Below are 23,769 nucleotides of genomic sequence, written 5' to 3' on the forward strand. Positions count from 1 at the left end.
AGTTTCAGTAAGATATTGAGAATTTTTGCCTTCAGATTCTTCAGAGCTCTCTTATGAGGAAATCTGAGTAAGTTATCCAAAGGTTAAGTTTTGTGATAACAATTAGCATTTTTCCCACCATTTTTTAGCAACTAGCATGGGAATTATTTTGGCCCTTCCACAGGTAACGTGTGTTTTATGAGGAACTTACTGGGCCCACCTACACGTGCCAATTTAAGGCGCATTAACCATTTTTAAGATGCATTACAGGTGCGGGTCTACACATGTATGCCCTTAATGCACCTTAAAAATGGTGATTTTAGGCTATTTGTGCCTAAATTTGATATCTGCAAGAGACTAACTTTAGTCCCAAGTCAGTCCGCACACTGTGATAACACGCACATGTGCATGCACATGTAGATGTGCACCTAAATTTGCACATTAGGGCAAATGAGCATTAAGTTTAAGTGCACATAAAAATGTGTAGATATGCCCATTCTTAACCTGTCTTTGTTCCAAAACAAATGGTACCACAAGGCACAGGTGTTAAATCAATTAAATGAAGTGATTCCAGAGCCTATGCGAAGAAGAATCACTGGCAGATTAATTCACAAAAATAAGAAAGCTATGCTTCAGGAGTGAAATAGCCAACAGCTGAATATTCTTATTAATGGGCTGTGTGTTGACCTGTCATGGAGACTATTACACATTGGCAAGAGAGGACTTTGTGCAGTTTATTAGTAGAGTGACTGTTAACCCAGTCATGTTTTGAATCATTTCCCATTTCCACTTTTAGCATGGAGGGGAAATTCCATAAACGTGTCTGTGTCCTTCTAAGCAGGAGGAGGCCCAGCCACTTCCATTCTTCCCTGTTCCTTCAGGTCTTGAGTGAGGCATTGTTTGAACATGGCATCTATTCTAGGAGAAGGAACATATGAACAATGTAATGCAAGGGGCCTCCTAGGCCTTCAAGTCCAGTTCCCTCACTTCCCAGGTAACCATTTGTGAAGTTCTTAAGAGCAAGCTATGCACATACTTGAATGAGATGATTTAGAGAGGGAGAGTCCTGCCATGAGTAGGAAGTTGGGCTAAATGACCTCTGGAGGCCCCTTCTAGCCTTACTTTTCTGTGATTCTATGATATACCAATGGATATACCAATTCAAAACTATATATGTAGCTAGAATACAGAGTACCAGAACATCAGGAGCATACTATAAGAGACTAGAGTACTACCATTGCTTTGCTACAGCAATGACAGAGTAGCAGTTGGTTATTAGGTATTTGAAGGATGCTAAGGAGAGGACCACACATCATAGTATGGAAGAAGATAGTATGAGGCATATCATACCCCACAGTCCTTGCCAATCTGCCTTAGGGGGATAACTCCTTCCTGAGCCCATATTTGACAGTCAGTATGACCCTGAACAGAAGAGCAGGGGGGCGTTGAGACTCAGTAGGGATGGGAGCGGATAGGTTGCAATGGTTTCTGACAGATCTATCAGGCTGAGTAGTGGGTTTTCCATAAAGAAGCAAACCTTCCCTGCCCTACCAAAACAGGTGGTATGTGGGGGTAGAGGTGTCTGTGAGGGGATGAACACAAATACCTCCTCCTCATGAGGTTTGCTCTGTGATGGCACTGATCTGGCCCTGAAATGAACAAAGCAATTAACCTTCTTATAGAAACTACCCTGTGTCTTTGTATGGCAGAGGTTAATGTGTGAGGCTTTATTGTTAACAGGATCTGAACAGCACCACAAAGCCAAAGGCAAAGGGTGGGTACAACTGGTAACTATTACACCAGAACCCAGTGACCCTACAGCCACATGGATTGCAACTGTGGTAAATGTCTGGGATTCTATGGGATGAAAGCAGTAAGGAGACATCTGTAATTCTGGCAACAGGAAGACCAAGGGAAGATTACCACCTGAAAACTCTCCTAAGTTTAAAGTACTTAGTAGGGACAGGAGATGATCTCCTCTAACTCTGGATAAGCCATTAAGTCTGTGAGGGATCAGGAAGGTATAACACAGCTACACTCATTGAAAGCACATGACACACTACTAAGCAATGCAAGTTTGAACAGGTATTCGTATATCAGATTACATTCAGAGAGCTAACAGGAGCTAACAGATACTTCCATAGCATGAGTTTATTTCCAGGTCAACACAGGTCATATCGTATGTCATGCCACAATGTCCAGTTCTTGTGATGAGCACAGTAAACTTACTTTGCAATAGTGTATGCTGGAATACCTCATAAGATAACTCAGAATGATCCAATGGCTAGGGCACAGGTCTAAGGCTCAGGTAGGCTGGAGTTTTTGTCCTGCCTCTGTTGTGTGACTGATGTAATCTAGTTGATGTAATCTAGTTGATGTAATCATTTTCCATTGGAAAATGTAGTATCTGTCAAAATCTAAACATTTCACAGGAATGTACCGCTTTCAATGAAATTTTGGATGGAAAAAATGTAATTATTTCTTTCAACTTATTATATTACTTCATTTTGTTAGACATTTCATAATAATTGCAATAGTTCATGTTATATTATTTACATTTACTATTTTGCATTGTATTATATATTTACTAAAACAAACTATTTTTACCTTCCCAAGACAAGTCTTCAACATTATCTAAGCTATACAATTTGATATTTTTGAAAAGAATTGTTTCAATGTTTCCAAAGTCACATTTTTTAGAGTTTCTACTTTAATAAGAACATAAAAATGTTGATGTTTTGTCACTTTTCAAACTGATTTTTATTTTCAAAATATTGACATTTCTCACAAGGCAACAATTCCAGCCTACTCTGCTTTATATGTATAGCAACTGACACAATGCAGCCCTAATTTCAGTGGGGGCTGCAAGATTACTAGTATTAAACATGTTATAATGTTAAGTTATCCTGTGGCAATGCCACATTTTGGTTGTGTCATATGGAAAAAGTATAACCATAAACTGTGGAACTTCAGTATGGGTGAATATGTAAGGGGGATAAGTTACCCTGAGGCAAATAACACTCAAACGGGCAGAATCATATCTGAGTCTGATGCTCTATTGCTTACTGAGGAGCAGATTTTCAAGTGGCTAGAATCAGTGTGACTTCATTTTAATTAGTGAATTTAATGGAATGGTGCCAGTATCTCAACAGTTGTAGATTTGACCTTCAGCCCTGGTTTTGGTGAAATACCAAATGAAGAAAAGAGAGATTCTGCCTGCAGGAAGACTTATAGATAAGGCCTGGAGAACAGATAAATACCAGGGCCTGACTCAGTAAGGAGAAGCTATATGAAAATGATTCTCAGGGCTGTGCATCAGGTCAGCAATGAGAATTCAAATATATGAATTCAAATATATTTGCTTCTCCAGTTCAGCCACTGTTACTATGAGTAATACTTTACTTAACAAGTGCTCCAATTGATTTCAGTGGGCATACCCCTCTGGGAGCAGGCACTACTTAATAGGAAAAGTTGATAGGATCCAACTCTAAATAAAAAATCAAGTTTAATAGCTTTGACATAAATAATTATTGCTCAGTCAGTATATCAAACACATTACTGTCAGTCAAAGAATAAATATTGGCTTCTCTGTCACATGCATGAATGATTGACCAAGGGCACTTTCTTAATGTACAATATTTAAAAAAACCTAAGCCAAAAATACAGAGACTACAACATCAATTTATACTGTAATTTCTTGTGATTTTGTTCAGTTGCAAACTACACATGGTGTTAAGTAGGTCAGAAGGAGAAGCAGCTGTTCTTTAATTATTGCTGAGATCGCTTTGTAAAGCAGTTTGGTATCCTTCCACTATTCAAATTTTCTGCCAGATTAAATCTGATATGAGTTTAGTAAAACAACGAAAAGAATTCCTCCACTCTAAGGACCAGCATAACGATTTCCTGAAGTAAGTTTGCAACATTCATAAATAATTTTAGTGCATTTTCTCTGAGTCTGAAATTCCCATACCAATTGTAGTGACAATCCCAGACCTTAAACCTGTGAATTTTGCTAAAACCAAATGAAGTCTGTTATTTACAGATATGACAATATATTTCTTTTTTAAGAATAAAATTGCAACATTTCAAATTGCTTCCTAATATAAGACAATGCAATAATGCAATAAACAGAGGTTTTCAATCAAAGTAATTCATACCAGAGTTTTTACTAGCTAAGTTCTACTACATATATATTCTGTCTACTTTGCATCATGCATCTGTTTATTCCACAAAATCTTTAAAACATTTTTCTAAGTATTACAGCATCAGTAGTAATGAAGAACCTAGAATATCTACCTTCCTCTTTTACTGGAAAACAAAAATACATGTCAGGTCTGGAAGATCTTAAATAAATGTACACATTTTTTTAGCCATTCTATTTTATTTGTTACAGCAATGCATAAAAATGTATTTTATTACCAAGCAATCTCTGAAACAGATACTTATAAATATATATAAAGAAATATAAAGCATGAGAGATATACATTAATATGAACAAATGCCAATATTAACTATGTCAGCTGAGATAAAAATCAAACAGCTAAAAACATTTGATTCACTTGACTCAGACTAAATAACGGAAGATGCCATTTCGAAAGCAGATAAAAAATCAGAAAGTGGTTATTTTAATGTTACTGCCACTTGAATGCAGATCTTAATCACATTTGACATTCAGAAGGTTCTGTATTAACACTTAAAACAACAATATAACTGTAATAAAGGCTTCAGAAATTTGACTTTCAGTAACTTACTCGTGAAACAAAACATGAGCTGTACTTTATGAAATCGGGAAGTCTGTGCTAATGAAGATCTCACTGAAAAAGACTTGTAAGCATATGGATCCCATTTGTATCTAGTGGTGAGAATATACAGGTCAGCCTACACTTTGGTGTCTGTCTATCCATCTGTTTTCACATTACTTGCAAATTATAGAATCCTCCAGACCCAAATGATCATAAATCTCTACTATGAACATGTACGCTTTTCCCATCTGTCATAAAACAATGAATTAAATTCATGCCTGTCAAAATACGCTGCTGAGAATTTGCCTGATTCTGGAGCAGCAGGAATACAAAGCACCATCTCATCGCTGTAATTTATGGCCTCCTTGGGAGACCTGGGTGATTAGGGGTTGGCCCACCAACACACAGAAAAACAGTAGGAACTCCAATAACTCCAAATGGAAATCTTGGGTCAAATTTATCAAACAAATCAGAGAGAAATCTATTTCTGTTTGGAGAAGGAGGAGATATATTACATGTTTAGTATACGAGTACAGCTTTGGAACATTTGGCTATTCGGTATTTGTGAGTTTTGGAATTTCTAGCTTAAATAGTATCACCAGAGGACATGTGATGTATTAGGCATGAGCACATTTTTAGCCAAATAAAATATACAACTGCAAGCAAAGAGGTTTTTCAATGTTAACAACAACATATTTGTGCAAATGATGTAACCGAAAATTTTCTAGGTAGGATTTTAAAAAAGCATCGTTCTTAGTACTGGAAAAATACATTGGAGGGAAATAAAATGTGTCAGAAATGGACAACAAAAACAGAGCTAAAAAATAAAAAAGTCAGACTGATAAGGTGCACAGCTGTTCTGCTCTTGTAGATTTATATTGCTGCTTGCTAGTTTGTATTTATATCACATCTGCTAAGATCAAATTTTTTAAAAGTGTTGGAGTGTTTTAGAACATTAATATAAAACACACTGATACTTGTGGCAATTCATAATGAAAATACTGGCAGCTGTCAGAGATGTGCTGAGAAATAAATGAAGATAATTGAGGGAATGGAAAACCAGACGTATGTGCTATGAGTTCATCTTGCTGCTTTGGCATTGGCCTCGCTTCATCAAGCCACCAGTATGTTTGACTGGTGTTCATCACAGTTGCCTGAGAGCATCTTAACCATTTAAAATGCAACCCCAGCTGTATTAAAAATGTTAAGTAGGACCATAGAGAGTGGAATGATAAGACTAAGTAATAGATCATATATCATAAGTCTCAGTAGCACCAGGCAGGATATTAGTATGCATATTTTAAAACTTGTGTGTTCTCTGGCAATGGTCAGGGTAAAATCTGCTCACTCCTGCCGTGGCCATTACAAGAACAAACTGCAGTAGAACTATTATAGTTCCATAATAAAGAAACCAGGATGCAGAAAGCTGCACAGAAGGGTAGTTTGAATCCTGGTTCTTTCTAGCAGTGGATGAAGGGTTGGTGGATGGAAAGAAGGACAGGTGCCTGACCTGCCACTACAGAATGCATGGATCAGTGAGGCAGAATGATGTGGTGACTGCAGTTTATGGGTGTAGTAGTGATCTTGGTTGGAAAACTTGCGTGCTCTCATCTATCCTTCTACAGTCCCTGCCTTTGTCTGAAAGCTGCTTACATGGATTGAGCCAACTTACTCAGATGAGGCCATGACACAATTCTTCTTTCCAAAAGAAATGAAGGATGAAGAGATAATGCAGAAAACTCTTGCTCTGGTGAGTAATCCCCACTCAGATAAGTAAGGAGTATTTGTATGAGTACGGCTGTACACACTTGACCCCGTATGCTGATAACAGATACCCAGGCATGTAGTGCTGAATATAATGTGAGACAGCACGTAACCATATATCTCAGACCCACAGGAAGCATGATGCCTTTAAAAACCATTCTGATGAACTGTATGGGCATCTCAAAAAAATGCAGAAGGTGTTTCTCATGATTAGCTGGATGAAAAGATGTGTGCATGTGGACACTCAGAGGAGACTGAGGAGGGTTTAACTCAGAGAGGAGATGAGTAATAATAATAACACATAGCTTTCGTATGGTATTTTGTATCAGTGCATCTCAAAGACCTTTTAAAGAGTTCATTATCATTCTTTCTGTTCTCCAGCTGGGGAAATGGAGGTACAAAGAAGGGAAGCAACTCATCCGAGGTTACCAGTAGGTCAGTGGTACAGAGAGGCCTAGAACTTACATCATCTGACGCCAGTACTCTAACCACTACACATATTGCTTCCCATGGAATAGACACAGTAGTGCATGGTATGCAGAAAGTCAGTGGGGAAAGTCTCCTAATCATCTTCTGAAGAAGCAAGAACAAGAGGACATGCAATTAAACTGCAAGACAACAAATTCAAAACTGGGGGAAAAAAAGAAATAGCTTTCTATGCAATTGATACTTAACCTGCAGAACTTGTTGCCACAAGTTGTTATCGAGGCAAAAAAGACTACTACGATTAAAAAGGGTTTTCCTGTTTACAGGGATGATGGGAACATTCCGATGAGAGCAAATAAAAGTGTTTTTATGGAACAGCTTAGTTCATATAAAAGGTATATTGATTTTCTTACTTCAGAGCATCAGCCTGTCAGAAACTGACAGGGATAAAAGAAACAACTTCACAAGTTTTTCCATAATTGTTCATTGTGAATTTCTTCCAAATTTCTACAGCGTCAGAGACTAGGTACTGAGAAAGACTATAGTTCTGTTGAAAAATAGCAGCCCTTTTACTATAGACAAGCTAGAGCTCAGTGGTTTGTGGGTAACATGTTGCCTGTGAAACTGCAGTGTTGCTCACACGAACGAGGCATTTTTTTCTTTCCACATACATATTACCTCAGCTTGACAGAGGGAGCAAAGTATGTTGTAGCCCACAATGAGTCACTTGCCCAGTATTGTTGCCTATGGTCTAGCAATGATTGGGGACCACCACTGTAGTTCAACAGAAGTTATGGACTTTATGCAGGACTGACTTGGTGAGGTTCTTTGGCCTCTGTTATTCAGGAAGTCAGATTAGATAATGGACTCTTTTGGCTTCAAAATTTGCGTCTTTTATCCCTAACTTTTTTGATTCATGGATGAAAAAAACAATGATATATTACTCTGTGATATCTCCACATACTGGCATCTCTGCAGACCTGATCCAAACTACACTGAAGTCTAGCACTGCCTTTAAAAGGCTTGGTAAGGGCTCTGCTGTTCAGCTGCAACCCCAAATTACCCCATTAAGTAATTTAATTGGAGTACCTTAGCTATAATTAAGGGTAGATGTATGCCTAACATCTGTGTGAATGTATCAAAAATGCTTTAAAATAACACCTGAGGATTGAAAAATAATTAACCTAATTGTACTCCATTAGCTCCTATAGGAAAAGTAACTTTTATAATCTAATGGCACTAGTTTATTGGTTCACACTCAATAAAATAAGTTGCTGTTAGTTTTATTGCAACTTCGGATTTTTTTAAAGAGGGAAAATGGTAGTTTTTTACATGACAGCATCCATTACCTGTCCAAACTGCACAGAATATGCACTGCAGCCTATTTAGAGTCTATGAGGGTTTATTAAATAAGAACACATGTTTGGAAGAGGAAAGTATGTGTTTTTGCCATTTCTACAAGGCTTCCCTGTTATTCCCAAAGGCACGGTTATATAAGCTACTGTACTTGCACCTCTGTGAAGTTGCAACATACAAGTTTGCTGGGCCATGCTAGTTAAAAGACACCAGAAGAAAGCTATGCATTTTAATTAATTCCAGATAGGACAGGTGGGAAAACAACTACATTTTCAAAAAGTTCCAAGCTCCCAGACATTCCAGCTGAATCATAATGGCTCAATACTTCTGAAAATCAAATACCGCAATATTAGAGCTGTGGAAGAAATGGGGGTGGGGGTTGTTTGGGTGTTTTTTAGGCAGGGAGGGGGGCGAATTGCATCTAGGCAAAATATTTGATCATTTAAAAATTAGCCCATCTGAAATCACAGTGAAAAGTTGAAATCTCAGAAAAATAAACTGAAGAACTAATGTCTGAAAAAGATTATTTGAGTAAATCAAGGGGGAGGGGCAGATATTTTGAAGCATTTTGTTTTGATTTCAAACACATGTAGTAATTGCAGTACTCTGTAGTAGTAAATGTACCAATTTCAATGCAAAAAGTGGAAAGCCAGATTTTTTTTAACTTGAATACTTCAGCAATCTCAAAGTTGTTTTTACATATTTTTTAAAAATGTTCAAGTTGAGAAATTGGCCATTTCCCTTGAAAAGTTTCAATGAATTGCCATTTTCTGCTGGAAAAAAATATTTTGTTGAACAATTCCCAGCCAATTCTACCATTTGCAGCTTTGGGAGTCTAACAATGTATCCAAGCCAGGGCACCTGCACCAAAGCAATGTTTCATGCATGTAACACAATGCCTCAGCTAGGTGGTCAGCGCTTGGGATTGAATTCAACACCTCTGGATCTGACTACACAAGCCTCTACTGCCTGAGCTAAAATACCCATGCCTGTTAGCTCAGGATGTGGAATCATTGAGCTCTCTATGTAGTCAAGCACCTCTACAAAGAGGAAGAGAGCTACAGTGAGTGACTGGAATTAACACAGGAAACAGAAATTAAAGTAGGTATCTGCACATGCCTCCTGAAATGTCCAAGTTCCCCAGCCAAAAATGAGACAGCTAAGTACACAGATCAAGTACTGCAATGGTTTAATACTTGTCCTTTACTGTGTATAACTTCATTAAACTTATACCATATGCCCCTGTCTCACTTTTTCTCTCCCATCCCATCTCCTCCCTAACCACATGTGCAGTTCTGATAGCTGCCTCTGTACCTTAAAGATTCACTAGACATAACTTCAGGTTGCCTACAGCCCAGCCAAGGGTAGATGCCTGTTCTTTTTATCTAACTTAACCACAGAGCTTCCTTTCATTCTATCCCTGTCAGCTAAGTGTTATGAGTAAAGCAAATCTGCATATGTCCTTTAAATCCAAAATGGAAGGGAAAGAAAAAGAGGTATCTTCCTCAGCCCTAAGCAGCCATTAGATGGGCTTGCATCAGCAGGCATGTTTGATGAAATGTAGACCCTATTTCTGTAGATGCCATCAAAACATGTAAGAGGAGGGGTTTGAAGTAATGTTTGAAAGACATGGTCAGCAAGCATATAATATTTAAGTTAGTAGAATGGTTTCCTTTTACTATCTATGTCCAAAGAAGATGATATCTGACTGGTGGTAGCCATTGGTGGTTGTGAAAAGCTAAAGAACAATACAAAACTGATTTTTCCATCAATGAAAAATGCATTTGCTATTCATTAGCACTTATGTGCATGAGGTGAGAGAGCAGACTGAACAGGCCAAACTGATCTCTAGAATGAATTCACTAGTTTTATTTGAATCAGACCATGAATGAATTTGGCCTCATAGACTTTGCAGCTAATTTGTGGGAATAAGCCACAGCCCTAAGAAGGAGCAAACATTGGCCATGCAAGGTTTACCAACAACTGCATCTGCAACACAAACCCCTTCAAGCTACTAGTGCAAATAAATGCTTGCAAGAGTGCCTCAATGGGAAAGATTCTCTTTGAGAGACAAGAGATGGATGGGGAGGAAGGAGTGAGACTGTTACAGAGGACAGTATAATCCATTCAAATACAATAAGAATTAGCAACAGCTGCAAGAATTTGGAGGTGGGGGGTGGGTATCAGAATATATGGAACCACAGTTCCTTTCAAACAGGAGGCATTCATTAAAGAAAGCATCTACAATCAAACAAATATGTCTCTGCAAAGTTTGCATTCCTGCTTTGTCTCTCTTGTTTACCAGGACCTCACCCCCACTACCTGTATATTATACCTACCAGCACACAGGCACACCTAATGGCTAAATAATGAACTACAAATATGTGTAGCATATTATACATGACTGCCACCAAAAGGGATGACAGCAAAGGGTGCTGATAGATGTGGAGGAGCTCTATGGTCTAACTCATGGTGCTTCACAGAAAACACAATGAGTTAGATGGACCCTTGTGACCTGGCACTGGGGATGGAGCTGGGCTGCATCAGCCCAGCTGCCTGAGCAACCAGGAGTTAATGAAGGCACTCCACTTTGGAGCATCTTCATCTGAACCCTCATATAATGAGGGTTAATTTGTCACGTGATCGGGGACTTTTAAAGTGCTCTGCAGCCATGCACTTCTGTTGGGGCATGTCTGTAAAGCACGTTCAAGGGGCCAACTGTGCAATGAATATAACTTCTGTGCCCAAAGTGCTCCCTTGCTTTTCACCAAATTGATCCTAGAGAGCTAGCTTAGGAGTATGACCACTGTGACAGGACCCGCCACAAATCCCTTTCACTCACCAGGTCTGTAAGGGGCTGAACTGGTACTCAGACTGGCATCCCACAGATTACTGTGAATCACCTACTTAGTCCTAGCTTCCACTGGATCCCTGAGGAGCTGTTGAACTACACAAAAAAGGCATTGCTGGGTAGACATGTTTTGAAATTGAAATTTTTGATTAAATTAATTCTGATCAAATTTAAAATTGGAAAAAGAAATGTCAATGACATTTCTGCAAGGCTCCTCCCCATTTTTCAGCTAAGGTGGTTGATGAATTTTTTGGAAGTTGACTGTTTTAAATGATGAAAGATACAACAACTTCTATTTCCATTAGGGCTGTGAGAAGCTTCGGGTGCTGATTCAATTCAGAGGAGATTCAGACCAGTTCGGTGGCTGAATCTCCAAATCCAAATTGAATCAGGGGACCAATAAAAAAAGTCCAAATCAATCTGAAGCTCTCCAAATCTCCGGGAAAGATTCAGAGAGCTTTGATGATTTGGGCAGGCCCTGCCTGATGCAGCAGGGAGCTGGACTTGGAGCTGGTAAGTAGGGGGCAGGGGAGGGGGAGCTGGAGGAAGGGGGAGGGACCATGGAGGACCCCTCCCAGGCCCCATCCCATGTGCTCCCCCAGCCCCCTCCATGGCTGCCCCGCCCAGACCCAGCTTCCAGTGCTTTAAAAAAAAGCCCTGATTCATCAGGTGCTGCTGGAGGGGGGCAATTCCTGCTGCCTTGACCCCCCAGCCCCCTGTATGGCTGTCCCACCTGTCCAAGCTCTGGCCCTTTAAGAAAAAAAGAACTAAAAAAACCCCACACTCACTAGCTCCTGCAGTGGCCTTGGAGCTTTGGGAGTCTCATGGAAGAGCCCCCACATGGCACAGGGCAGCTGTGCAGGGCACAGAGAAACACCCCCCCACCCCCCCCACTGCCAGGCAGGAACCAGTGAGTTGGGGGGGGGGGGTTCCTTAAAGGGCCAGAGCTGGGGTGGGTGGGGCATCCGTGGGTGGGGCTGGGACAGTGGGGAGGGTTGGAGGGCTTGTGGAGAGCCCCTCAGGCAGTGCGGGGGGACAGCAGGGATCACCTGCCTGCCCTCCAGCACCCAGTGAGTTAGGGGTTATTTTTTTTCAGTATCAGGAGTTGGGGCAGGGGTTGGATACATTTTGTTTTGTTAACATGCAAGCAATAAGAAGTGAAATAATTTCATAGATTTCATAGATTTCATAGACATCAGGGCTGGAAGGGACCTCGGGAGATCATCGAGTCTAGCCTCCTGCTGCTTGATTTCTTTGGCAACACCAGGTCATCTGAAACTCCAGCATGAGTCAATGGGAGTCTTGGTTGTGCAAGAACTGAAAAAGACTGAGCTGTAATAGATGTTCCAGTACAAGAGCTTCAGTATCCAAGCCTGATTCACGATATATTCTTAGATTATAAGGCCAGGAGCACCACTGTGATCATCTAGTCTACTTCCTACCCAGCACTGGCTATAGGATTTCCCTGAATTAATTCCTGTTTGAACTAGATCTTCAAATAATATCTGAACCTGAGTTAAATATTTCCAGTGGTGGACAATCTACCACAGGCCTTGGTAGCTTGTTCCAATGGTTAATTACCATTTCTAGAAAGAAGGTTTATTACATTAATTTAAACTTCTCCTCCTTTTCAACTCCCAGCCACTTAGATCTCATTATATACTTGTCTGCTGGAATGAAGAGCCCTCAGTTATTAAATTTCTGTTCCTTATGTGGGTACTTATGGACTGCAGTGAAACCATCTCTTAATCCTTTTTTGGAAAATCTAAATAGATGGAAAATTTCAATAGATCTAAACCTTTCAGTGTAAGCCATGTGTTCTCAGCCTTTAACTTTTCTTGGCATTCTCCTCTGACCCTTTTCCAGTTTGTCAATATACGTTCTGAACTGTGGATGCCACAATCAGACAGCGCATTCCAGTAGCATTGGTACCAACACCAAATACAGTGTTGGAAACATCATTATCTGATAGAATCCAATAGTCTTTCAGGTCTCTCTCTTCAGGAGACAGGGAAGAGTTGAAATGCTGGGGTCTTCACTTAATGACTGTATCCCATAGAGCTGTGTTATCTCACAGCTCTGAAGAAGCTGGAAGTCAGGGGCATATGCCAAGAAGAATATATTATCAATTTCTAGAGGTTTGAACATAGAGGGCATGGAAGGCAGCAGCCCTGTGACTTGCCTTCATGTTTCGATTAAAGCAGTCCTTCCTCTTTTCTGCACAGGACCTTTCTTTGATGCCTTATAGCATATGCAGCTGTATCAGCCCCTAGACTGTACTAAATCCCCTTTGTACCATTCTAGCTGCATATAGGGGACATAAAGCTATCCTAAACCAGCAGCTGAGGATTCCTTTGGTCTAAGGGACTCTTCAGCTAGTACTGAGCTCTTCACCTTGATTATCTCAGTATATGCTGGCATTGCAGACATCTTAGAGGTATGCCTAGGAAACAGGCAGAGTGCGGTGTACCACAGAACAGGAATGTAAATATCATTTTAAAAAATGATCGATTTAACTTCCTCTAATCATATCAATTAAACAGTCAACTGATAACACAACAGCTCAATGCAACTGCTGCTGGGAACTCGTTCCCAGACCCTAGCCCCATCAGACAACACAGTCCACGTCAAGCCAGGGGCTGAGAGAGTTTCTGCTGGGGCACCACGCGGCTTTCCTTCCCCCACTTCCCTGCTGGACTGTGCCCCACCCTGTGCTAAATGATAACCAGTAAGCTAACCAGTTATTGCTGGGCTTATCAGTTAAATGATTAATCTTTACCTTTCACATCCCTACTGCAGAACTTCAGCAAGTCAGCCTGCCCCACTGACAGCCTAAAGAGTTAGCTCCTGCGGTCTCTATCCCTGGCTCCTGCTGTTCACATGGAATCCAGGAAAGAAAGAGGGTAGATGCCAGCAGACAGATGTCTTGAGTGCCTACTGCTGGGCCTGACAGGAGGAAGCAAGACCTAGTGAGACCTCCACTTACTCCCTATGACATGCTGGAGCAGCTAGCCATGGATCTTGTGCCATATAATTAACTCTCTCAGCAAAAATGATCACCCCATAGAGTCAGGTGAGTAGAGCTAGAAGGCAGCTTCTGAAATGGTGCTCAAAATGGGTTCTAGTGGTTCTGGTGAGAGGCCATCGAGGCCTGGCTTAACTTAAATGTTCTTCTGCTGAAGTTGCTGCTTCTGGGATGACTAGCCAGAGAGAGAAGGCAGGGGAATTTTCTGGCAGAGCTGAGCTGGCTGTCAGAGAGCTGCTATTCACTGTTGTTCTCATCTCTTTAGTCCAGTGATGAAGAAAGCTTTGCATATTACTTTGTAAATTCGAATAAATATATTTAGGCCTTCTGGGCTTATCTAGCCTCCATTTCAAGTCCAGATTCTGCTGACTTTGCTCATTCTGTAGGGTACTGCGCTCCAGAATCAAAACCTACTGAGGTAAAAGTCTATAAAACCAGCCCCCAGAACTCATTCCTGCAGTTATTTTGAAAAATGCCTTTTATATTTACCCTTCTTACATTTAACCACGGCAAAGAACACTTGTAACTCAATGTAAGACACTTATAGTTTTTTGCTTCAGTCATGCAACTCAAGCATACAAACGAGCTCCAGGTTTTACATGCAGTTCATTCTTCATATTGCCTTTCTCGGCTTGTTTACGTTAGCTTAGCCGCCATCAAAACGATGTCTTAATTAAATCTGAAAAATGGACATTTGATTTTACTTTAAGTGATGATTTCATTCTGCCATGGATATAAATTCAAGTTATACAGAACAGACATACATACTATGCTGAACCCACTCCTGGATTACTTTTTTTTCTTTCATAATATATTATTAATTTTCAGATTTTCAACATGCTTATTTTCCCTGGGGTTTTTTTTTTTTAATCTTTCCGATTGAATTGAAATGATTATCCATACAAGATCTCTTTTCCTCTGTCTTTTCAATATGGACAATATTTTGTTGTCAGTATTTACTTCATGAGAACAAAAAAAAAAACAATTTAAAAGAAAATGTGCTGGAACTGAGACTACTCTTAAAGCCTACCACTTCAAAACTTTAGCTACTAAAGAACGTGAACTAAGTGCTCAGAAGACCTCTGTCTAATAATTAGGGACACTTACACACATGTGAGGAGCCTGCCGATGCACTGGAAATCCACTGGAGCACAAAAATTGATGCACTCTGGAAGCCTCATGCATCACATATATCAGCAATGCAGAGCATCGTGTATATCAGTGACACAATGCATCTTCATGCTGAGAAAATGGCAGCAGTGTGCTCTGTGTGATAAAGGCACCTTCCAGGCCTGATACTATTAAGACCTTGTCCTTATCTCTGAGCAAACTCCCACTTTGCTCCCCTGCCACACCTTGTTGGTAAATGAGTATGATGTCAGTTAGGTGGGAGGCTGCCCTTCATGCATTCCAAATGACCATGAGTGTTCAATACACGCTCCTACCACCCCTACACATGCCCCATGTCTCGCTGATGTCATGCTGTAAACTTAAACAGCTCTGGCTTACAGTTGGGTTGAACACAGCTCCCTGTAAGGCTGCTCACATACCACCCTACTTGGGCCTCTCTCTTACTGCACCCTTCACACGAGGGTCTCACACCCTCCACCCCCCTCTCACAAGGCCCTCTTACATGTTGCCTATCCAGGTCACACTCACACTGCCCTCCTCAAGAGAGATCCTCAAGCTTGTCCACTCATACTTCGGACAGCCCTGGCCCAGCCTTTTGGGCCTCCCGTGACCCTCATCTGGGCAGTGACTGCCAATTCCTCTGCATATTCTCTTCAGTCAGCCCTGGCCCATCCTTTTGGGTCCTATGTGCCCCTCATCTGGGTGGTGACCTCTGATTCACCCCACTCCAGGGTCTCTCAGACCTAGCCCATCACCCCCTTGGGCTAACACGCTGCCTTCCTACTGGGGCCCAGGGTTGAACACTCTCTTGGGACTCAGACGCTCCTCTCTCAGCTTAAGTGGCCACACTACTCAGTCCTGTCACTCTCAGGGCCCAAGGTCTTGCACTCCCTTGAGCTCAGGTGCTCCTCTTTGAGCATGCCTGGCCCACCTCCAGGGTCCAACACCCCATAGGACTCAGGCACTTCTCAATAAGCTTACCTGGCCCACTCTCCCCCTGGTAACCCACCTGAAGGTGAGGCTTGGGTTAAGGAGTCCCTCCTCGCCTTTCACTAGGGAGGTAACTGGCCTGACAGTTCCTGGAGGTGCCCATGCCAGGCCACCCTTCCCCTGCAGAGTGCAGTTTCAAATCATGCCAAGGCCCAGTGAGGCCTCCTCCTTCCCCATAGCCGCACCATTACCTCCGAAATATTCCTGGAGAAGGAGCTCCACCAGGCAATATTATTCCCAGCTCCCTGATCTCAAAAATGATCTACTTTTATAACAGAGCTGTCCCAAAATGGCTGCTCTCATTAGCCACCTGGCCACTCCCTCCTCCAACCCTTAAAGTGACAGACATCCTAAAGGGTGTTCTGTCACACTTTGAAATAAAACATGTTCGATGTGCTTTAGTTCAAAGCGCACCACACCATTTTCTCAGTGCGGGGATGCACTGTGCCACTGATATACATGATGGGCAGGTGCTTTTAATTAGTGCAACTCACTAATTAAAAGTGCTTAGTGCTGCATATGGAGCACGTGTAAAAATCCCCTAGGGGCCCAATCCAAAGTCTTTCCTTTTGAGTTGAAACTAGCCTCTCTTTGTACTTGGCCTCTGTCACCATGGCCTCCAAACACTTCACAAATATTCACTGAGAGTAAGAGAGGGAAATATTATCAGTATTTTTCAGGCAGGCAAATGAAGCACAGAGGGCCTTATCCAAATCCAGTGGAAAGTCTGTTATGGTCTTTGGATGACAGTGATTTGCTAAGAAACACATACAGCAGGTCAGAGGCAAAGCTGATGATCAAACTAAGGACTCCTCCACCTCCACCATAAGATCCTTACCCATAAGATCATTTTTAGTGTCCTAGATTTTTTTTGTTTACATTACATTATTTCTAATTTATGAGTAATTTTTCTTGTTTATTTAAGTGTTTTGCTGTGTCTGTCATGTAAACTCATGACATGCACTAAAAAAATGAGTCAATAATCCAGACAACTCAGCTCTCCTCAGGCACACACATAGCTGCTGTTTGCTATACACTTTGAATTTTAGGTTTCTAGGAAATCTGTCCACTGTGCCTCTGAAAGGATCTCTCCTCTAAATAGAGAACAGAGGCTGTTAAAATGTGGAAAATTAAGAAAATGCAGAACACATCATTAAATCATATACTCAGGAAGCTGTGGCAATCTTTCCTTCCACTCACATAAGGTCCACTATAAATGAAATATATATTTTAATTATTTCCAGTTTGGATACTCCCAATGTGCAACAGAGAACCTCAACTGTTCACTGTAGAATAAAAGGAAAATTGGGTGGTAAAAAGAAGAATGTTGCAGCTAATGTGGAACAGTTGCACATTATATTCTACATTGCCCAGAGCAAAACTCTTCCTTTTATTTTGGAGAAAACGCAATTGATTTCCCCCTGCAGTACAGCGCCTGTGCTCACATTCTGTTTACTCATGAACTCTGACAGGTCTACCCATAGCAGCTTCATGAACCAGCTGCTCTCCTAATAACCACTGGGGTTGTAATTCTTTTAAGTTGCAGGGCTAACATATAATGATCCACTGGCCTTTCATGATGTTAGGCAGGCAGAGAGAACTGTTGACATATTTTATTTTTTGCATAGCATTTCCAATTACAGCGAATAGAGGAACTATGAACTTTTATTCTGCACTGAGGCCTCCCCTCACCAGACATTCATCAGGTTGCATGTAGCATGCAAAGTCACTTAAATTCTGCCTCTCTAAAGAAACTTGGATGGATGCCTGCTGACCATTTCTCTTTGTCATTTCTGACGCAATGAGAATCAAGCTGTTGTCTTTAACGTGCAGTGGGAGCTACAGACTTACCAGTTAAACTGCTGTGATGGCTCACACCAGGGATGGAAAGATGTGAAACCACAGAGTAGTATGCAATATCACTTTCCAAACCTTCTAGCCAGTTTTTATTTTTAGTGGGGTGGGAAAGTTTCTTACAATAGTGTTTAATTTGCAATGTTTTTTGGTTTCTGTTTTTTGTTTTTAGCCTAACCTGTTGCTGCTCTAACTTCCTGACAAAGAATGGAGCTGCTGCATATTAAATGTTCCTTTAAGTCATTTGCTTTGAGTGTACTATGTAACTCAGAATGATATGTCAGATTTTGGCTTGCTAATCTCTCCAATCACAGAGAAATTAATACAGTGCTCTACAGCTCCAGAGCTACTTCGGGCTGTTGCTGTGCTACACATGCTAATCATGTGGAACTTCCTGGCAGCACTGGAGAATGGAACTCATCCTCCAGTTGAAAACAACCAGACCAAATTAGGACAATGAAAGTAAAACAAGATTCAGGGTATCATAACCGCTTGTGGTTTCTTTGTGAATAGATTGGGAGGAAGTTGCTGAACTAATGGGAGAGGGACTGCAGATTTATTTTCTTGTAGGAAAGAGATGAGAGATGGAAAAGGCAGGGGAACAGTGGCATAGCAGAGAGCAGTAGAGAGTGCATCACACCGATCTCAATGATATTTATTCCAAATGGATAAAAGTTAGTGCTGGAATCTTCTGTAAATATTTCTTTAAATATGATGGATTTTTTTCAGTGAAAATGTAAATCTTTTTCTGGTTTATGTGAAAGGATTTTCTGTTGTACCCACATTCTGTCTCCTTTTCCAAGCCCCGTTTTTTCTTTCTCATTTTGATGGGTTTTTTTCTTTTGCCTCTAGAAAAAGAGAGAAATGGAAAGGAGAAAAAAAGGGTGGAAAGGGATGAAAAAAGAGAAAAATGGGGTTGTTTAAACTTTGATTGTATTAAAAAGTTTCCCATTAAAATTTTCATTTAGGGAGAGTTCTTTTCCATCAAAAACATTGATGAGTTCTCTGTAAGATACTCAAAAAAGAAAAGAGAAACTTTGCTCAAATACTATCTGAATCTTTGTTGAGTGTTCGAGGACACGTGGCTATATGAATCCAAGTAGGTAAAAAAAAATCTGTCAAAGCTTTAGAGCTGTGCAAAACAGCACTGTTCTGTTTCGACTTCCATTTTGATGTTTTGACAGGACAGTGTATCTTTTCGAGTTTGTTTCATTATGAAATGGCTGTTCCATTTTGTTTTATTAAAACTGTTTCGCTGTTTCGACATTTCACCCATAGGCTATAATGGGGAAGCATGAAACTTTGTTATTTCTTGTCTGATTTGGATGAAACGTGTAGAGATGGTATCTCCTTCTGAGACCATGAAGTCTGCCAGGTTTCAAGGACATAGGTGCGGGGTTTCTGGGAAACTGCACCTCAGGCTGATGACAAGCAAAACTCATGTCACGTGTGTGTGTTAAGGCACAGCAGGGTGAAAACTGTAGGCATGGTAGCCCCTGCTGAGGCCATGAAGCCTACCAGGTTTCAAGGAGATAGGTGCAAGAGTTTCTGGGAAACTGCACCTCAGGCTGCTAACAAGGAAAACTCGTGACATGGGTGGCACTCTATGTCTAGGTGCAGCAGGGTGGAAACTGCAGGCATGATAGGCCCTGCTGAGGCCATGGAGCCTGCCAGCTTTCAAGGAGATAGGTGCAAGGATTTCTGGGAAACTGAATCTCAGGATGCTGACAAGCAAAACTCGTGACATGGGTGACACTGCATGTGTGTGTTAAGGTATGCCTCCACTGGTGCTGGGGCTTCTACGCGACACAACAGTGTGCTCCAATGAGGCTGCTTCCTCCCCTACAGCCTCAGTCCAGTCCACCACTTTAAATGACAACAGGCAATAACTTAGTAAGCAGCACAGTAGCACCAACAGCATCTCAGGCAGCCACATTGTCACAGACTAGAGCCTTTCTTTCCTTTCCTGCAAGAGTTTCTTCTCCAGCAGCTGGCAGAGAACTCTCCCTGCCAGCCCCAGCCCTGGGGCTTAGATGTGCCCAGGGCCCTATGTCCTTTCAGTCAGGTGTTAGGAGTGTTGGTCTAAAGACATGGCACTGGCAGACAAGGTCCTTTCCTTTGGGCCAAACTAATCTGGTATGTTTTAGCACACTAACTGAACAGTTAGTTACAGAAATGTGTTTTAGCAAACTTTCAGGTTGAAAAACTCTTTGTCAGGCTGAGGAAGCACCAGCACTTGGTCTATGCTGTTCCTGGATGGAACGACTAGTAAAGAAGCCAGAGGCTGGTGTGCAATGCAGGCAAGAAAGCCAGTCAGTGAAAATGGAAATGGAGATGTCAGGGGGTGAGGGACAGGCTGGAGGTGGGTGGGGAATGGGGATGTAGCAGCACAGGTAACAGTGGAGAGATACGTGGGAAGTCAGATATCCAGCAGGTTGTCGTGTGTCATAAATCCAACGTCTATGTTGAGTCCATGAGTTTCTGTACGTAGGAGGCTGATGAAGTGAAGTTCATAGGCCCAGCTCTGAAAAGTGGTTTGTAAATTCAAACAAGCACCAAAACTTGCTAACCTAATTTCATCACCAGAAGCCAACTTCCTACAGCTCAAAACACAAAACCTGCCAACAATCTCCAGTACCCCCAACAAACTGCACATTAAAATCTATCAAAGACAAGAATACCCAACTACCTGTAGGGGTACATTTCTCACAAAAAACCCACTGTCTCCAGTCTCTCAGGCCTGATCCTGAAAGGGAATCTACAAACCACTTTTCACAGCTGGGTCTATGAACTTCACTTCATAAGCCTCCTAGGTACAGAAATTCATGGACTCAATATAGACATTGGAATTCTGACACACTGTGACCTGCCAGACATCTGATTTCCCACGTATCTCTCCACTTTTACCTGAGCTGCTACATCTCCCTTCCCACCCCTACCCCAGCCTGTCCCTCACTCCCTGATGCCTCCATTTCTACTTTCACTGACTGGCTTTCTTGCCTGCATTGCATGCCAGGTTGGTGAACAGGACAGGCATTCATGGGCAACCGTGGCCAGATCTGGCCACATCTGGCTGCAGGTTGCCCAGTAGGCCAAAGGTGGCTCACACAGCGGTGGCTCCACGTCCTTGGCAAGATACACAGTCACCAAGGCCTGAGTGCTGTCTGCCCGATGGTGGGGTCTGGTGCCTCTGGACCCCACCACAGAAACCATGCCCTTGGCCCACATTGGCAGCACCTGTGGTGGAGGATGAGACTGACTGATGGCATGACAGCATGGGACAGTGGATCCCCCTCTTCTATATGCCCCTGCATCTGCCGTTCTGCCTTCCAGATTCTCTTCACCAGCACCTCTGTCCACTGATTTAGGGTTTGGCTGCTGCATATACTACCCTTCACCCTCAGGTCATACATGGCAGCCAGCACGTGGACCATACTGGACTGCAAGGGATCAAGCTGTTTCCTGATGCCCTCCTTCAGCTGCCTCAGCAGTGCTTGGACGTCTGGTGACAGTGGCTTGCCCCAGCCAGGAACATTGAACCCCTGGAAGCTCTTCATTTGTCTCTGAAGTTCCCTCACTACAGGGATCACTTGGCTAAGGAGGGCATTGCCAGTGCTGAGGGACTCGTTGACCTCGAGGAAGGGCTTGAGGACCACCAAGATCTGGAAGATGGTATCCCACTCAGCTCTGTTCAGGGGGCTGCTGATCCCAATCTCCCCAAGCAAGGCCATCTCATGGATGGTCTTCTGTTGCTCCACCAGCCTCTCAAGCATCAGGTATGTAGAATTTCACCGAGTCTCCACATCCTGCATGATTTTGTGCTGTGGGATGTTCATCTCTTTTTGTTTGTCCCACAGCATCTTGCCCCCTTGATGCTCCTGTATAAGTAGCCTGCCACCTTCCTGCATTTGGAAATGAGCTTGCTGGTGGTGCTGGTGCCCATCACTGGCAGCTCTGCCCCGCTCCAAGATGTCCCTGACAATGAGGTGGAATTTGTGTGCCACACAGCAGATGCCAGCAAAGTTGGCATCATGGATCACCTTGACCATATTGGTCTCATTGTCAGAGACCATGAACCCACAGGTGAGCTTGCCCTGCCCACCGAGCAACTCCTGCACCAAGTGGTTCATGGCCTGCATGATCTTGGTTGCCATGTGGGACTCATCCATCACCTCAGCTTGAAGGAGAGCCCACCAACGGCTTGACTGGTCACACCACTGCCCTGTGAGAGAGAGGTAGGCGTGATCTCCACCCCAGCTGCTCCATTCTGAGATGAAGTGTAAGGCCACCTGTAGACCTGCCTTGTGCAGCTCCTCCCTCAAGTACTCCCTGCATGTCTCATACAGGGAGGGCACCATCATCCTGCTGAAGGTGGTACATGCGGGCAATTGGTAGTATGGGGCCAGAACTACTATGAACCACCTGAACTCTGGCCACTCAACTAAGGAGAAGGACTGGCCATCGACAGCAAGCATCTCCTCAATGCTCTGGGTGATCTCTCTTATCCTTGCAATGTGCCCCCCTTTCTGTCCGCCTTTTCCCCACTGTTCCAGGGTGGCCTGCCTCTGCTTTGAGGGGACGGGGGCTTTGGAGAAGGAGGGGGACTTCCCTTTGGGCATATTCCCACTGGTGCCAGGCTGAGGATGAGCAAGGGCAAGGGGGTGGTGCCTGCAGAGATGCATCAGCATCCCTGTGGTGCTCATGTGTTTTGTTCCCTTGCCCTGGCTGGTTTTGGCTCAGCAGTGCAGGCAGATAGCATACATGGGATCATCTGCCAGCTCAAAATGCTCCCAGACCAGACTACCTGCTCACTTCTGGGGTGTGGGTGCATGTGTGGATGCTCCAATTTCCCCCTTGTCAGCAGGCAGAGGCACAACAATAAGAGAAGCAGACTCAGCTGAGTTGCTTGCCTCCGCAACATCTACCTTAGCCTTGTCTGAAGTGCTTTCTGGGGAAGGAGACCTGGCTCTTGGGGAAACTTGAGGGGTGTGGGGCACAAACTCAGCTGATTCCCCCTCCTGCCCCAGAATTTCCCTTGCTAGGGCACTCAGATCCAGGTCCAGCTCTCCTTCTGGCACTGGAAGGCTCAGCATGGGAAGTGAAATGGGGTGGAAAAGACTGTCATGCTGGTGCTGGTGCTGCAGCTTGTTGTCATAGTGATGGTAGGGGAGGTTATGGCTGGTGCTTTTGGAGGAGATGCAGTCTCAGACACAGGCAGTGGCACTGGCACTGCTCCCCTCTCCTTGCTGCCTGTGGAATCTTCATCCCTGCTAGTTGTAGGAAAGAAGCTGCATCTCAGTTTGGGGGGGCGGCAGGGACAGAACTTACACCTCTCCCTCTACCCGGTCTTCTGCTCCTCCCTGAAAGCTTGCCAGCTGCCTTTCCACAAGGCTTCATGGTGTGTTTCATAGTGTCTTGCTTTTATACAAATATATAAATGTATCCGCATTCCTATATAAATTCTGTAAGGTATGTAGTCTATGCCGCAAGGTATAAATGTTTAGAAATAAAATATAAACGCATCTCCCTTCCTATATAAATTAAATTCTATAGTGTAATATCCAATATAATTTAAAAATTGAAAAGAATAAATAAATGAATGTAATAATAAAATAAAAGGGTCTAGAAGAAAGAAAAAGGTATTCTGGAAT

General features: G+C 42.6%; 1 long non-coding RNA gene across 1 annotated transcript in view; it reads left to right on the forward strand.

Moving 5' to 3' along the window:
* LOC149873842 (uncharacterized) overlaps positions 1-6,975 on the forward strand; it is a 35,666-nt gene extending 28,691 nt beyond the window's left edge. Inside the window, exons 2-3 of the long non-coding RNA XR_016440054.1 lie at positions 6,347-6,471; positions 6,867-6,975. This is a non-coding gene — a long non-coding RNA (uncharacterized LOC149873842). The remainder of the gene's footprint in view (positions 1-6,346; positions 6,472-6,866) is intronic.
* The last annotated feature ends 16,794 nt before the right edge of the window (positions 6,976-23,769 follow it).

This window comes from Crocodylus siamensis, chromosome 1 (genome assembly GCF_052110815.1).
Source record: "Crocodylus siamensis isolate JL-2025a chromosome 1, ASM5211081v1, whole genome shotgun sequence".
In the NCBI taxonomy this organism is placed as follows: Eukaryota; Metazoa; Chordata; order Crocodylia; family Crocodylidae; genus Crocodylus; species Crocodylus siamensis.